At 49.5% G+C, this 13109-nt stretch overlaps 1 pseudogene; it reads left to right on the plus strand.

The window, feature by feature from the left end:
- The first annotated feature begins 1046 nt into the window (after positions 1–1046).
- Positions 1047–11329, plus strand: LOC136510822 (V-type proton ATPase subunit a2-like; annotated as a pseudogene).
- The last annotated feature ends 1780 nt before the right edge of the window (positions 11330–13109 follow it).

The raw sequence follows: 13109 nt of genomic DNA on the forward strand, positions 1-13109 counted from the left end.
AGATGTATCTTTTAATATTCCGCTATTTATCATTCCGAACTCTGTATTTGGTATTGTAATAATGTACTTTTCAGAAACCCTAATGTATGAGATGGACTTGTGTTGTAACTCGTTTTCATTATTGGATCCTTGGGGAAAAATGTGGATCTTTCGGGCTCTCCCTCGGGGTGTGTCCGACGGATACCGCTCGCGGTAGTGGCTTTCGGGGTGCTTAGTGTCTGGTGGAAGACGAGCGCCTCCGTAAGTACGCTATTTCGGGTGGTTCTGCCACAGTTGGTACCAGAGCCAATAATGGTCATGAGTTCCTCACTCTTTTACAAAACTAAAAGTTTGACCAACAAAAGTTTTGCGAAAAGTAGGATGCGATTAAGTTAAGTTATATAAGTATAAGCCCTAGCTATATGGTATATCTAGGATAGCTGGCACTGGTTTTACCTAATCAGTTTTCTATAGGTACACTGACTTACGTTGCGTAAGAAATCGCTTAGTATACGGAAGAGTGAGTGTGCGATGTGCCGAACATGTTACGAACGCCGCTATATTCCGGCTTGAGTGAACGTATAGGTCGAAGCATGCATCATATATAGCATCTTACTTGCACTAGGAATTCCCCTTCATGTATAATGAAAGTAGTAAATGGGTAGGACTAACTTAATGAATACTTTAATAAAATGTGCTGTCATCTCTTTAATCCCTAGATTCTAATCGGAAGGGTGTCCTAATGGATGGTTCGTCTCTCTTACAGATGAATCTGAGGTCCGGACGTGGGAGCACCAGTTCGGGAGCGGCCAACGAGGGCCATGGTGATAGTGCTCGGGCCTTTGAGCATGACAACGAGGGAGCTCGGGAGGTTCCACCTTTGGTTCCTCATCCTTTCCCGCCGCCACCACCGCCTCCGCCGCTGTCCGCCGCGGAGGTCATGGTGGAGTTGTTAGCTGCTCGTCGGGAGTCAGCCGCTGCTCGACAGGAGACTGCTCGTGCCTTGGAGGTTATGGCACAGGCCGTCGCGGGTCTCGCCCGTGGAGGCCCCGGAGGCAACGGCGGGAATGGGGGTGGTGCTCGCCGTCCTGAGGGACAGTCCTCTTATCAGGACTTCCTCAAGACCCACCCGCCCACAGTTCACGCCGTCGGACGATCCGTTGGAGGCGGAGCACTGGCTTCGCACGCTGGAGCAGAAGTTTCAGGCTGCTCGGAGTGGCCAACGAGCAGAAGGTGCACTTTGCGTTCCAGCAGCTTTTGGGGTCTGTAGGTGCCTGGTGGGAGACTTTCCTTGCCGCAGGAGCTGCCGGATCATCCGGCAACGTGGCAGGAGTTCTCCACCGCCTTCCGCGAGTTCTTCATACCTGCTGGCGTTATCCACCAGAAGGTGACCGAGTTCATGGAGTTGCGTCAGGGGAAGCAGGACGGTAATGGAGTATGTGAATCAGTTCAACCACTTGGCTCAGTATGCAGGTAGTCAGGTGGACACGGATGACAAGAAGAAGGATCGCTTCTTTCGTGGTCTCACTCCTATTCTTCAGGAGAAACTGTACCTGGGAAACTATCAGACCTTTGGGGCTCTGATGAACGCCGCCATTGCTCTTGAGGGTTTTCAGCGGGCATCTCAGGCGGATTGGAAGCGGAGGAGGGTGGCAGCTGGATCCTCCAGCCACCCTCATACTCAGAAGGTGCAAATTGTGAGGCGGGGGTCCTATCAACCATCCGGCGGGCCTCCGTTCCGGTCACCCCAGCAGACCTCACATACTTCCTGCTACTCAGTACAAGGCACCTCAGCAGCAGGTGCAGCCCCAGTAGACTCAGGGACAGCAGGTCCCACCTCGTCAGGGATTCGGGAACAAGCCGGGTGCTTGTTTCAAGTGTGGCAAGGAGGGCCACTATGCCTAGGGAGTGTCCTCAGCAGCAGACAGCTCAGCCGTCTCAGCCGTCTGCAAATTCCTAGGCTGGTTAAGAGGACTTTCATCAAGAGGAAGGTGCCCAGCAGATCCGGTCAGGTGCACTTCACGGATGCTCAGCAGGTTGTGCATCAAGAGACAGTTATGGCTGGTATGTTTACCATCGAATCCCATCCAGCTTTGGTGTTGTTTGATTCTGGTGCATCGCATTCCTTTATGAGCATGGGGTTTGTAGAGCGGCACAATTTATCACTTGTGGCTATACCGTATGCCTATAAGATCCGTACTGCGGGTTCTCAGATGTTTATCAATACCCGTACGGATACAGTAAGTTTGGTATTAGCCACCCACCCGTACCGTCTACAGTTCATGATAATGCCTGGACAAGGCATTGATGTTATTCTTGGGATGAACTGGTTGTGGGTGTATGGGGTAGTATTGGATATGAAGAGAAGAAGCGTAGAGCTACGGCTTCCGTCTTCTGAGGATAGGATGTCTCTCATCATACCCTCAGAACCGGTCTTACCTATTGCTGCCCATGCTGAAGCCGTTCCTGATCTTACCTCCATTCCAGTAGTATGTGAGTTCCCTGATGTTTTCCCTGAAGATCTTCCTAGTTTGCCACCGGACCGTGAGGTAGAATTCTCCATTGAGCTCGAGCCTGGTACTGCTCCTATCTCCAGACGTCCATACCAGCATGGCCCCAAGAGAACTAGCAGAAATGAAGAAGCAATTGGAGGAGTTGATGGACAAGGGTTTCATCCGCCCAAGTTCTTCACCATGGGGTTGCCCAGCGATTTTCGTGAAGAAAAAGGATGGTACACTGCGGATGTGTGTGGATTACCGCCCCCTCAATGCGGTAACAGTCAAGAACAAGTATCCCTTGCCCCGCATTGATACTTTGTTTGATCAGTTAGCTGGTGCCAAGGTGTTCTCGAAGATAGACCTCCGGTCAGGCTATCATCAGATCAAGATCAGGCCACAGGATATACCAAGGACAGCTTTCTCTACTAGGTATGGACTTTATGAATACCTAGTGATGTCTTTCGGCCTCACCTAATGCCCCGGCCTTCTTCATGTACCTGATGAACTCAGTTTTTATGCCGGAGCTAGATAAGTTTGTGGTAGTTTTCATTGACGACATCTTAATCTATTCCAAGGATGAGGAAGAGCATGCCCAGTCACCTCTGGATAATACTGACTCGGCTAAGGGAGCACCAGCTGTATGCTAAATTCAGCAAGTGCGAGTTTTGGCTTGATCGAGTGCAGTTTTTGGGACATGTGTTGACACCTGAGGGCGTTTCTGTGGATCCCAGCAAGGTGCAAGATGTAGTAGATTGGAAGTCTCCAAGGTCTGTGCACCAGATCCGTCAGTTCCTTGGGCTAGCTGGATACTATCGACGTTTCATCCCTGATTTCTCCAAGATAGCCCAGCCCATGACTAAGCTACTCCAGAAAGAAGCTAAGTTTGTTTGGAGTCCAGCTTGTGAAGAAGCTTTCCAGTCCCTGAAGACTTTTCTGACCACTGCTCCTGTGTTGGCTCAACCTGATATTGAGAGGCCCTTTGATGTTTACTGTGATGCCTCGAAGACGGGTTTGGGGTGTGTGCTTATGCAGGAGGGGCGTGTGATAGCTTATGCTTCGCGCCAACTAAAGAAGCACGAGGTGAACTACCCTACCCACGATTTAGAGCTAGCTGCTGTAGTTCACTCTCTGAAGATTTGGAGGCATTATTTGTTAGGCAACAAAGTACATATCTTCACGGACCACAAGAGCCTTAAGTATATTTTCACTCAGTCTGAGTTAAACATGAGACAAAGGAGATGGTTAGAGTTGATCAAGGATTATGATTTGGAAGTCCACTATCATCCAGGAAAAGCCAATGTGGTGGCTGATGCTTTGAGTCGTAAGTCGCATCAGGTTGAGGAAATACCCTTGTCACTCCACCACACTGAGGTGCTAGCTCAGATTGCATTAACCTCGAATTGCTGGAGCAAATTATTCAGGAACAGAAGGGAGATCACGAAGAGATTCCTCACATCAAGAAGTTGCTAGCAGAAGGGCAGTGGACCTCATTTTAGCATTGATAAGCAAGGAGTCGTAAGATACAAGGATAGACTGGTAGTCCCATCCAATGAAGAGCTGAAAAGAAAGGTTTTGCAAGAAGCCCATCATTCCAAGCTGTCTATCCACCCTGGTAGCAACAAGATGTATCATGATCTGCGCAGGCTGTACTGGTGGTCATACATGAAGCAAGATATCACCCAGTTCGTTGCGGAATGTGACACTTGTGGCAGAGTCAAGGCAGATCATATGCGTACTCCTAGATATCTATAGCCTTTGCCCATTCCTGTTTGGAAATGGGAAGATATTTCCCTAGATTTCATTGTGGGTTTACCCCGCATCTCCTCTGGTTTTGATTCTATTTGGGTCATCGTGGACCGTCTCACCAAGTCTGCCCACTTCCTTCCGGTGGACACTAGATACAATGCTAAGAAGTATGCGGAGTTATACTTTGATCGGATTGTGACCCTACATGGAGTTCCTCTCACCATCATCTCTGATAGAGGGTCAGTTTTCGTCTCTCGTTTCTGGGAGGAAACTCCAGGAGTGTTTAGGTACTCGCCTTCTCAGGAGCTCGGCATACCACCCACAGACAGACGGTCAAACTGAGAGGGTGAACCAGGTGCTCGAGGATATGCTGCGGGCTTGTACAATCTCTTTTCCTGAGAAGTGGGATCAGTGTTTGAAGCTGGCCGAATTTTCTTATAACAACAGCTATCAGGAGAGTATCCATATGGCACCATTTGAAGCTTTATATGGACAGAAGTGTCGAACACCACTAAATTGGGTTGAAGTAGGAGACCGTGGGTACTTTAGGCCTGATTTCATAAAGGAGGCTCGAGAGAAAGTAAATATAATTCGTGAACACTTGAAGTCAGCTCAGAGTCGACAGAAGGCTTACGCAGACAAGCGAAGAAGGCCTTTAGAATTTGCAGCTGGAGATTATGTGTATCTCAAGGTATCTCCTATGAGAGGGGTACATCGGTTTGGTGTTCATGGCAAGTTAGCCCCTCGGTATGTGGGTCCATACAAGGTGTTGCAGCAGTGTGGTCCCAGTGGCTTATCGTCTCCAACTCCCTGAAATTCTCTCGGCAGTTCATAATGTATTTCACGTCTCGCAACTAAAGAAATGCCTACGAGTTCCTGAAGAATCTGTGGAAATAGAAGGACTTCCGCTCCAACCTGACCTGTCCTACGTGGAACATCCTATAAAAATCTTGGATGAGAAGGAGAGAGTGACCAGGAACAGGGTGATAAAGTTTTACAAGGTACAATGGCAAAACCATTCAGAGGACGAAGCCACCTGGGAGCAAGAGAACTATTATTAACAAAGCATTACCCCCATCTCCTCTCTGGGCCGGATAGTTAGTTTTGCGCAAAAATGTACTCCATACCTTTCCTCACACTAGGCACATGAAATCTCGGGTCGAGATTTTGTTTTAGGGGGGTAGATTTGTAACACCCTGGTGTTACATTGTAACGTTTTGCTGAAATAATTCGTAAGCATCTGATTTATGTGCATTGGTGTATGATAGGCTTTATAATCCATGTTTGGCTTGGAAACATTTTTACGAAACGTAAAGAAAAAGGTTATGTTTCGTGTCACATAACGCGTTTATTACCTGAATCAAAATTTTGTTAACACAAAATGTTATAAACAGTTTTGGGAATGATGATAAAAAGTTGCGGTCGATGACATGGATGGCTAGCGCGTACTTCCCGGGGGTCGAGTTTGGGGTTTCGACGCGAAACCTTTATAAACGACGCCCTCCGCGGCGGTTTTTGAAGTGGTCGACGAAGCCACCTTTGGCATTAGTTGTGGAACAATTGTCTTAAGGAGTAGCGAAATGTCGCAACTATGGGTGATGGCTCGGTGTACCCCTTGTCGCATCGAGCAATTGGCTTAGCGTTTGGGACATGGCGTACGCAAATTCTAGCTGCTTTAAAAATCATGCACACCACCTGGCTGGGCGCTGGGCGTGGTCACCACCACGGTCGGCTTGCCAACGCGCTGTGTCGCGCGGGCTTGAGCCACTGCCGCGCTCGGCTGTGCTGACGACGCCGTTCACTCGCACGCCCCGCGCGTCTTGACGCTCCGCCTCGCTGCTGCTCGCCTCGCCGACCGACGCGTGGCGCCCGGACCGCGGCCGTGCTCTGCCCGCGCCTTGCTCTGCGCCACCATGGCCGTGTCGCCACCGGGTCCCGCATTCGCAGTCGCCTGCGGCTACGTTGGTACCACGCCTGGACTCCCTTGGCTGCTTGCGCGCTGGTCTACGGCCTGCTTCGCCATCACCTCGACGTCGCGTTGCGGTGTCCGTGGGCTGGTACTACCCGCAGGCGAGCCATGCCGTGTTTCGTCGTTTGCTGCTGCGGCCGTGCGAACGGCTGTCGGGAGCACGCCCTGAGGTTCCCCATGGCCAGGCAAGTCAGTACCGAGCGTTGACGTCGCTGGTGAGCCATACCGCGACTGGGACCTCCTCTGTATCCGTTGTCCCCTTGCCGTCGCGACCCCTTTTCTTCCAATTCGCCATAGTGGGTGCACCGCTTTCCAATTGGCTTTGCTTGCAGCTCCGTTAGACAGCCGGTCGTCTAGCCTACCCCACCGCGCTGCCATTCTCGACTCACTGTGCTTCAATTTTGGACTACCGCGCCACCGGGTCCATAAGGCCGTGCCGACAGCCCTCCAGCGGCGAGCCAGTCCCACAGTGCACCTCGTGGCGATTCAGTGCACCCACAGACTCGCCATGTCCTCCTGAGCACCCCGCAGCACCTCAGTCCTAGCATCATAGTAGGCCAGCCCCACCGCCACGGTAGTGTCCCCGTCGGTCATCACCGCACCGCCGCGAGCTCACGTGGCCAGCCTTGCTCAGATCGCCTCCAACCTAACCAGTCAATGCAGGGGTGTCGGTGAGTGCTCCCTGGTGCTCGCTAGCTCGTGCGCCAGGCCTCACCTTCGATGTTGCTCACGGGAACGAGCTCGCTCTTGCAGGTCGGGAGTCACCGCCGGGAAGGGGCTTCATCTCTGCGCCTCTGCTCGCCGTGTCGCCTCCGGTAGCTTCGTCTTGTCGTCAAGGTACTTATCGACCCCTTAGGTAGACCGTAGAGGTCCAGGTGAGGCCGGCGTAGTCGTCCAGTGCCGCGTCGTCACGCCGGTGTGCGCCCTGGGGGGGCTAGGGACCTCCTCGCGGTGAAGAAGAGGAAGTGGGAGGGTGCTGGTGTAAAACGGTAGAGTAGCGAAACAGTACCGTAGAGCTCGTAGTAAATGCTGAGTTCGTCGGGGGTGTTCGTGCAATTTTTACCATGCGCGCAGGCTTTCCCCTTCGCGGGCCGTTGGCCATCTGGGCCGCGCCTCCGCGTGGGCCGCGCGCCTGGCTGCTGTCGCGCGCGGGCGGGATGGCGAGTTGGGTCAGGGCCGTGCGTCGTGGGCCGGTCAGGGAGGTTTCGTTTTCTCCATTTCATTGTATTAGAAATTGTTTATCTATTTAGGTTATGAACTGAACTTCAATAATTAGTAGTAAATTGCATGATTGTCCAAAAATAGCGAAACAAAGTTTGTTAGGGTTCGCAAAAATATCGACTACCTGTTAGTACAGTTGGTTCCCCATTAGTGGTTAGGATGGTAGGCCCATAAGCTTGAAGTAGAGGGCTTAGCGGTATATCGATCTTTAATTGCAAGATTTGTTGTGGTAAACCGACGATAACTTTAGCTTTGAAATCGTTACCGTAGTTTTCCTTAGGCATTTATATACTTGTTGTAAAAACGGTAACCATAGAACGAGTTGTTTAATGCCGTAATTATTATCCTTGCTTTATCGTAAACTGGCATTAGGAGTATGAATATCCGTAGTCATCATATGAATATAGGGCGCGGTCATACATGTTAGTAGGACTGGTATATAGCTTAGACTTTAGTAGAAAGACCTCGCTTAGCAATGTAATAGAGGTACTTTTGCATTGAGAATTGCTGTTGTCATAGTGTAATCATTGCATCGTCATTTCATGTAGATCACGAACAGGTAGACTTCGTACCCGTCGGTGATCCGGAGTACGACGAGGTGATCGAGGAGTACGAGGAGGAGCTTTTCACACAGGAGGGAGACCAGGAGCCTGTTGGTACTGACTTTGCTGACTCGGCACCTGCCCAAGGCAAGCCCCGGTGCATAACCCCTATTTTTAAATGATCACTGAATATATTTATATGATATGCATTTACGTTACAGGCATTTTATGGAAACTACATGCATAGATATATCCACCTTGAGTCCTACTAGTGCAGGTCGAGTAGCTGCTATGCTCAGGATGTCGGTAGCGTGAGTAACCTGACGTTACTCGCAAATAGGTGATTACACTAGAATATCATGATAAAATAATGGAAAGGAAAAATGGTGACCGGACAGGGATGTGGATTGGATTCTGGTGGGTGTGAGGGGTTGTGTCCTGCGGCCAACAGGGCATAGCCCGGTTACACTTTTTCCCTGTCTGTGTCAATTAAGGACCGGTCGTTGCATATGACTCTAGGCAAGTCACAGACTTTTGTCCCGAGCACATACTTGGGTATGGGCGCAGGGAAGACTTGCTGCTCTCTTGTCGCGGATCCGGCTCTTTCCGGACCGACTGATGGGAAGAGGAGGTGGTGGAGGTCCTTGCGCCGCACTGAGTCCGGGATTCAGAGGCGGGGGCTTGGAGTCCAAGTTTGGACGGGGACCTGGACACCCGGGACAGGAGAGTGGTGGGTTAGTCCCGCTTGTGCCCGGGGTACAAGCGGGGCGTGTGTCTTCGGGGCACCCAGCTGGGCACATTGATTCGCGAATCAGCCGGGTTACTCGGTACGGCTTGTCTGCGGTTTAGCACCGTAGTAAGAACTGGAAGTGGAAAAGGAGAAGAAACAGTATCGATTGCTCAACTCTTGCTTGAAAGTAGCACAGGTGCTTATATAGACTGACTAGATAAAAACTTAATACGGCTGATAATAATAATATATCAATAAGGACTCACTATTAGTACTGCTTTTGGCTAAAAGAAAACCAGCAACCATAAAGCCTAGCATATTCCTTGGAGTCGGGAGAGTATTCCCACTATCGGATAAGTCTTGCGAGTACATTGTGTACTCAGGGTTATTTACCCCTGTTGCAGGTGATGCTTGAGGAGTACCTTGTGTGGAGGATTCTTCTGGTGGGCTCAGACGAAATCCTCGTTATCTTATCGCTAGATGTATCTTTTAATATTCCGCTGTTTATCATTCCGAACTCTGTATTTGGTATTGTAATAATGTACTTTTCAGAAACCCTAATGTATGAGATGGACTTGTGTTGTAACTCGTTTTCATTATTGGATCCTTGGGGAAAAATGTGGATCTTTCGGGCTCTCCCTCGGGGTGTGTCCGACGGATACCGCTCGCGGTAGTGGCTTTCAGGGTGCTTAGTGTCTGGTGGAAGACGAGCGCCTCCGTAAGTACGCTATTTCGGGTGGTTCTGCCACATGGGCCACTTTCTCAAAGAGGCTAGGTCCCAAAAGGCCCGTCATAACAACGATGCTTAGGAGTTGGCCCAAGTCCAAGGCATTCTGCTGCAAGATGGTATTAGCGAGGCTGATGAAGTATTCGTGCAAGCCCTGAACCTTTGCAGAGATAGGCTCCGTCGGTAGGGTTTTCTAGGCATGAAATCTAAAGAGGGCCGGCTAAACTGGTTCAAAGTGACGTGGGCCTTTGTGTGCTCCAACAAGTCCCACTGATCAGCACATTCCATGTGTTTTCTCCTGGTTGCGGATATCCACCATGTGCATGTTGAGTTCATTCGGTTTGTTGTATCGTTATGTTTGTTTTTTCGTATTACCAAAGACCATTGTGGAAAACTTAGTGCATGTCGTTGTCTTGTGTTTTGAATAAAAAATTAGTGTACTGCTGTGAGTGTTGTAACATAGTATGCTTGTATCACTTTTCCCTTGTACATTCTAACCTGGTTTGAAGGTCCTAACTAGTTCAGGTATTGTCATATGTTCACTTATTTGCACTTGTGTTGTTCCTAATATCGGCAATACATTCTGACTTATTGCTGCCCATTTGCAGGTAACATCATGAGCAGCACTGACGAGTCGTTGTACAGCGACACTTCCAATGATGGACCGAGCAATGTGATCGTGGCAAGGCAGCATTCGTCCTGCTGAAAGGGCTTATGTCACAACAAATGCCTGAGGTATATCCTCCTTGTCCCATTCCTAAGCTATCGGGAGCCCAGTGGATGAGTGTAATGTAGTGTTCCTTGTGGTACAGTGTGGCCAAATATTAAGAAGCAAATCCTGGAGTATTCACCATTGTGACTTTCCCTTTCTTATTTGCTGTCAGGTTTGCTGATTGGGGCCATGGAATTTGTTTGTTACTTGCAACGCTTTATCTGATATTCCGGGAGAAGAAACTAGCTTAACATGTTTGTGCACTAGGCCTGATTGTATTTTGCTTCACTTATCTGTGTATCTGTAGTACTACAATTCTATGACATGTTTTGGAGTTGGAACCTTAGCTGTAGTCCCCAAGAGTTTGTTTTTATTTACAAAACTTAAGAATCTGGGATATGACAGTACTTAGTTTTGTTAAAAATTTCTTTGTGGCCAACAGATGACCTTGCTGCGAACCAGTTGTTTAGTGGTCTATCATGCCTAACCATTCGCCTTTTGACATGCAGCTTGTTCTACTTCTGCTTGCTTTGGTGCCTATACCTTGGATGTTGATTCCAAAACCTCTATTACTAAAGATGCAACATCACCAAGCATGTTTATATAGTATTATTCTATCGGTGACTTGATGATTTGTGGCTGCAGTTTACTTTTATAATGACTGTTTTTGTATTTGTTTTCAATCAGACGCACCAAGGTCACCAGTACGCTATGCTTCAGGGCACTGATGAATCAGTGGGAGCAGAGTTGGGGGAACATCACGAGGACGCACATGACCACGAGGAGTTTGAGTTCAGTAAAGTTTTTGTTCACCAACTGATTCACACGATCGAATTTGTTCTTGGTGCAGTCTCAAACACAGCTTCATACCTTTGTGCTATGAGGTAATGCTAATTTAATCAGTATATTTATTTCGTATTTACATATTGGCACTTTCTGAAATGCAATTGTTTCTTGTAGGCTTAACAATGTTTTCGCCCTTAATATTGGTGACGTCGTCTTCGTCGTTGCCCTGGTGGGTGTCTTGCTTGTTACGGAGACCCGGAGTGCAGTCCTTCACGCGCTGCGGCTTCACTGCGTGGAGTTCCAGAACAAGTTCTATGAAGGCGATGGTTACAAGTTCGTCCCATTCTCCTTCGCACTGATTCATGAGGAGGAAGATTGAGCTCGTCCCAGCATTTGTATTTATTGTAGCCGATGTCAACTCTATCTTTGGTGGCCTTTGTTCCCAGAATAAATAATTTTTCCATCTGTTGTCTCGCTTGGATCATAAACCTCAGTCGCTTTTCATATGTTTAAACATTGGACCTGACGGACATGTAGCCTCATTACGTGAGAAATTGTAAATTATTGGTTCAAATTCTTGGTTGAAACTGTAAAACAGCATGATCTAGAAAGTTTAAAATCAGCATGAGTAACAATTGGTTGGCGTCAATTTTTGAATGTCTACCCAGTGGCCAGCGGGTACGGCTGGAGGCTGGCTGGGCTGGCTGGTCCAGCCCCAGCACCAACCAGCCTGCCGAACGGGCTGCGAGTACCTCAATGCGTACCCAGGGTTTAGTGCTGGACCAAAATGAATTCACGTTACCATGCATACCACGCGAAGCTGCTGAGCACTTGAACTGAACCATCAGCAGCTGGCAAGGCGCAGATAGACCGAGAACGCCACGGCCGCCGGCGACGTACTACGTGCAGATGTGATGAGCCGCACCCGGAACGGCGGCACCCGCGTACTTCTTCCGGTGCATGCCAACAGTTGGCCCTTGGGCCTTGGCCGGCCGTGGCGCGTTCGTTCGTACAGCTTGGCCCCGCTCCGCCCGCAGTCCGCACGGCCGCGCGCCATGCGCGCTTGCCGGCCAGCACGCGCCGACACCTGCGCAGACGCCACGCGCGCGCGCGCGCACTCGCTCCGGCGGTTCGACACCATGCGTGCTTTGCGGCTAGTGCGCGCCGCGCCGTCCTCGGCTGCTGCTTTTGAGGAACGAGACGCTCCGTCTCAAAAGCCACGCACGCACTCGACAAAGCAGAAGCAGGAACAGACAGGCGGCGGCCGCCGGCAAAGCCGCTTTTGCGAGCCGAAAAGCGTCTCTGTGCTGAAGGGAGAGTTCAGAGTTTGAACACTGGGACTGACTCCGGCGATGAGACGCGAGGGACTTTCAAGGTTTTGGCATTTCTGTCGCCTGTCGGCACTTGGGAGGGTGTATAATCATGATGGAGTAGTGGACTGGTAGGAGTAGTAGAGAGAACAAAACATTAGGGGTAGGCTTTGTGTGTTTGTCAAACCTGTCCGATCAGAACGCTAACTTTTGCCGATGAGAGACGAGAGACGAGAGTGCGCATCAGAGCATGTAGCTGTAGTCTATGAAGAATTTGCTTACCTACGGCATGTAGCTGTAGTAGACAACAGCACGAACACGCTTTGGTGGATGTTAGAGAGAATTAATGAGAGCGCGTGCGTTAATTGGCGGTGCTTGATCACCTCAGCATCTCCCTCCCAGGTGAAGCCAATACGAACAGCCAAAACACTCTTGGCTTCTCTACCGCACTAATAATCTTTCAGAAAAAAGGTGTCACTATTAAGACCGTGACGACATTGAGAAGCTGGAGCCCTGACTGGACTGATCGAACTATCCTTTGATTTTTTTTTTTCATTTTTCTTTGCCTCTAGTGATTTTAGGCCGGCTGCTACAGACATATCTTGTCGTAGGCTCTAGCTTAGTGCGAGAGTCTAAAGATGAAACGATTCTTTGGCCTCGTTCGGCTCGCTGAATGATCTTGGCTGAAATTAGCTGAAAAAACACTGCTTTGGCTGAATTGTTGTGAGAGAAAAATACTGTTTCAACTAAAAAAAGAAGCCGAACAAACCGAATATGGGGTAAGCCGAACGAGGCATTTGTGGAGTCACAAAACAGGGTTTTGATGCCGATGCATGACTCATAACGAGACAATAGGCTGTGTTTGGATCTCTAGCTTCGCCCCAAGGCA

Source organism: Miscanthus floridulus, chromosome 16 (genome assembly GCF_019320115.1).
Source record: "Miscanthus floridulus cultivar M001 chromosome 16, ASM1932011v1, whole genome shotgun sequence".
Lineage (NCBI taxonomy): Eukaryota > Viridiplantae > Streptophyta > Magnoliopsida > Poales > Poaceae > Miscanthus > Miscanthus floridulus.